The following is a 4,633-nucleotide window of genomic DNA, read 5'->3' as shown; positions in this document are numbered from 1 at the left end:
CCCGAAGCAGAAACGGGCCTGCCCGAGGCCCAGCTCTCGGGCGAGTGGTGTGTGGGTGCTGCCGGCCTAGGTAAGCTCGGGCAAACCTCTAGGTCGAGTCCGGGAAGGACGCTGGGGTTTGCTGGTGCGGACGGAACCCCCAGTGTTTTGGTTTGAGTCGCCGGTGGAGGAGGCGGAGACTCCCTGCGCCGCCCACGGTCGCGGCGGGCGGAGTTAGCCCGGTCTCCGGCCGCACTGGGGTGCGGGATTAGATAACGCTCTTCTCCGGCTGTTTATAAATGGCTCTGAAGCACAGTGTTCCCGGGGAACTTAGCAGATCTCCTGGGAGAGAGTCACATTTTCCTTTGCTTAGGCAATTGTTGTTGATTTCACAACTCTCCTTCCGGTCCACCCGACACTCCGTTGGGCCGCAGTGTGTTGACACGTCGGGAGTGTGCGCTCCTTGCTTTGGAAAATTGTTGGGGGGAAGGAAGGGAGGGTGGAGAGGGCGGAGAAGTGTGTGTGCGTGTTTGTTGATAAACATATATTACCCTATTCATAATAACTTTGCTTGAAAACACTGTGGCATTTGACCTTCATGTATTAGGTTTCAAAAAGTAGTTATGGATTACTATTAAGTCGGGGATTTAGATCGAAAAATCCAAATTTTTCAACTGTCTGATTGCGCTAATTGCAAGGTTTCTACAAACCGCTCACGGACAATTACTAATTATAGTTTTGGGGCTCAATTCCAAAAAGATTTTTAAAGAGATTACTTGATTAACCAGTTAATCTAAACATGGGTTAGTTGCCTTCAGGTGCCATTCGGGTGTAGAGAAGGCCTTAGTTTTGTTCTTAGCAAGGGTGAACTTGATTTCTTGAAGGATTACTTGGTTACTTTAGAGACGAGGTCTTACTAGAGTTGGGTGTTTTTTTTTCCAACTTTAAAGAACATTTTGTAATTTTTGTTTTTTATTTATCTCATTTTTTAATTGTACACTTCTGTTTACAGTTATGGCCTCAGCCATTTACGTAGAATTAACCAGTAAATTCCTTTTCCTTAACAAAATAACAGGTATCTTGGAATTTTAAGTTTCAACTTTTTTAATGATGTTAAATAATTATGAAAGATCCTAACTACTTTTTTCTATACTACTATGGCGGAATTATCTCAGGTGAAGCTTATTGGATTGTATTCTTTTGCAATTTGCATACTGTTAAGTAAAATTTTGGCTGGATGAACGCCTGGCTTTTTAGTTTATTTTGTATCAAATAAATCCGTAATAGAAGAGAAAAACAATTCTCCCCTCTAATATAGTATATGGGCCATGATCGTAGCATTTTAGAAACCAACTTTTAAAACAGTCTAAAATAGTAAAAAGTGATGTCAGTGACCCCTTAGCAGCGAACTCACCTGTAAAGAGTTTTGGAGGTAGATCCCTGTCAGAGTGCAAATTAACAGACGGGTGGCTTTTCTGCCTCCGAGAAAGAATGCTAGTAGTATTTTTTTGGTGTGTAAACTAGCTGCTAGTCTTTAAGGTATAGTATGAATAATTGGAAACTATTAAAATGTCAGACATTTTATCCTTCATATATTTGTGTGTCCTATAGGACTGAAGTTTGGAGGTAATTATAAATTTTATATATTTTTAACTGAAGATTTAAAAAAATAATTTTGCTAAGTTTGTTAACCACTACTTGTAATGCGTTTTCACTACTAATTTTTATTTGCTGTGGTTTTACTTTTATTATGGAAAATTTCAAACATACATAAGAAGAACAAAGTAAAAAGAACCACTGTTTTGCTAATGTTTTATTACCTCCCTTAAACATTTTTTCCTCATTGAATTTTAAAATAAAATCCAAGACATCAGGGTATTTCACTTATAATTAGTTTAGCATGTTTAAGTGGTAAGAACTTTGAAAAAATACAATCATCATAATCATATCACACAAAACAAAATTACCTTATTCTTGAATTCTAATTGTTAGAACTGGAAAATTATGTAAAATATTTATTTAAAAAGCTTAATTTGATTCTGTTTATTTAATGTATAGAAGTTTTTAAATATGGTCTATTTATTTATTTGACTAATGCTTACATTTTTTGGGAGCTAGTCAAATAAATTGAGTATCAGGAGCCACTGGGAAAAATACTAAGATCTGTTTGGGGCTTGAAAAAGTTCTAAGAGGAAGAAGTAAAGATAATATTGAAGTGCTCCCGTTTCTCCAAATTTATTTCAGTTAACTGAATGCCCATTGCATATTATTTACCCTTTTCCTTAAATATTGATGAATCCCTAAATAACAAAATTGGCCCAAGACTTTATAGTATAAAGTTCACAACATAACACATGTAAAGGAACTCTAGAGATGTTAGGACTTTAGAGACTATATTAGGAAACCTGGAAGAGGGCACTGCAGACAGCATTGTTTTTGTTTCCCAGTTAAATGTATCTGGTCCTTTAGTTTGGGGAAATTTTTACTTAGCCTTGGTTTGCATCTTTAATGTACCCATGTTTCTTGAGATGTGCTTTAGAGAACGGGAAGAAACATTGGGTATTGGTAAAGCTGCTTCCACTTCCCCTTGTGGATAGTGGCCATATTTCCTCTCCACCTGAGGATGCAGTTTGTTCTTTTTCTCAGTATGTTAATGAAGTTACACTTCCCAAGCATTACCACAAGGTGCTGCAGTGATTTTGCACTTTTCCACTGGGTGGTGTATATGCGTGTGCATGTGTGAGCATTCATAGTGTATTAATTTGCCTGTGAATCATCTTGCTGCATTGGCATTCTCAGTGAATTTCAACATTTTAATAAGTTTGGCTATCATTTTACTCCCTGTCATCTGTGTGAGGAGAGAAACAGAACTATATGGGAATTAGAAATTTTCATTTTACTACTTAAAATGGGTCAATTCATGTTGTTATTATATTCGGATTACATTTATCCTTAACTTTTTTGTGACTAGAAGATATTGGAATTTAATTTTAAAAAATAAGGTGGAAACAAGAGTGGAATAACTTGTAAAATTTTAAAGTTCTAATCACATTGAAATTTTTTGAAAAGGTTGGGGTGTTGGAGAGGGATTAATGAAGATTATTAATAGGATGATCACAAATTATTTTACTCTTCAGGTTTATATGCATCATGAATGTATTTAAAGTCTGATGTTAGGGTTTTGCATTAAAAACTTGAATTTGTGGGGAGGGTTTAAAATGAAATTTGATGTTTATATGTTTATTTAAAGCATGAAAATACATTTATATATATTGGTAAAAATTCAATCAATATAGTTAAAAGTCCTTTATTTAAACATATGCTTCATGAGTAAAGACTTAACTATATGGTGAGTACTTTTTAATCCCACTTGATGCATTATAAGCATATCTAAGTATATGTATACTTTATGCTATTTTATACCTTGAAAACCTTTCAGTGAAGTAAAAGTGTAAGGTTGGATTTTGGATTTTTAAATCACTATTGTAATCGAGGTTAAGTAAGTTTAAACTCGGCTCCCTTGTTTTATAACAAATACAGCTTTGTTGATTTAGTTAACTTTAGGAAATGTGTTAAGTTTTAAGAAAAACAAAGAGGTTTTATTTTTATTCTGCTTCTAATTAAAAACATGGGTAACTCATTCTAAGCTAGCCTTATTTTCTCCTTACTGAATATCTTCCTCAGAGAAACTTAAATATTCAGTCTTTTCATAGAAAAATGTTACTGATTCACTTGCCTCAGTTTAGGTAGTTGTATCTATTAGAAGTTTGTTCAGTTGATTCAGTTATAGTTTTTCTTAGTATCTTACCAGTAGTGAACATTTTTTTCAAAACTGGAATCTGAATGGTTTTTTTTCCTTTATGAAACCACTGACTTGAAAAGAGATTATCATTAATGACTTCATTAGCATTATGACATCCTCCTAAACCCAGATTAGCTCAGAAAATTCAAAGAGAAAGTAATAGAACTCTTTAGTTATTTTAGGCAGGGTTCCAGTGTTTATAAGTGTGACTTTTTAAAAAATTTTCCTGGAGGTTTTGGGTTATCAGCTGGGGAGTATTGACAAGTTAAGTGTTTCTGTGAAATAGGTTGCTGGTAATAGAACCTTCTTGTCAGTGCAGAGATAGCTAGGGAGGATTAATCCTGAACACTCTGTAGCTCCTAATTCTGGCAAACCACAAGTAGGGAGAGTCTTAACAGACAACCAGTCTGGTATTTTACCACAGTGGCTTTCAGGTTCAGAATTGACAGATTCTTTATGGGATAGTTAATATGTTGTTTTAATAAAGCATCACTTTTAACATAACAGAAGCAGAGAAGACACACAAAGAAAGTGCTTGTTTCAAAACCTTAAAAATTTGCCTTAGTATTTTAAACAGGTCAGCAAAAGAAATAGTTGTAAAAGCATATTGTCTTAGAACTTCCTAGCAATAAAAACTTAATAATTATTAAAATACTAGAGGCCCGGTGCACAAAAATTTGTGCACTGGGCGGGGGAGGGGGACGTCCCTCAGCCCGGCCTGTGCCCTCTCACAGTCTGGGACCCCTTAGGAGATAATGACCTGCTGGCTTAGGCCTGCTCCCGGGTGGCAGAGGGCAGGCCCAATCCCTAGGTGCAGCCCCTGGTCGGGCTCAGAGCAGGGCCGATTGGGGA

The 4,633-nt window shown here is 36.1% G+C and overlaps 1 protein-coding gene across 3 annotated transcripts in view; it reads left to right on the top strand.

The window, feature by feature from the left end:
• The window catches only part of TAX1BP1 (Tax1 (human T-cell leukemia virus type I) binding protein 1), a 64,323-nt gene that overhangs the window by 444 nt on the left and 59,246 nt on the right, over positions 1-4,633 (top strand). The gene's annotated exons all lie outside the window — the stretch shown is intronic.

Source organism: Myotis davidii, unplaced genomic scaffold (genome assembly GCF_000327345.1).
Source record: "Myotis davidii unplaced genomic scaffold, ASM32734v1 scaffold168, whole genome shotgun sequence".
Classification (NCBI taxonomy): domain Eukaryota; kingdom Metazoa; phylum Chordata; class Mammalia; order Chiroptera; family Vespertilionidae; genus Myotis; species Myotis davidii.
Note: the sequence above shows the minus strand (reverse complement) of the source record. Positions and strands in the feature narration are given on the sequence as shown.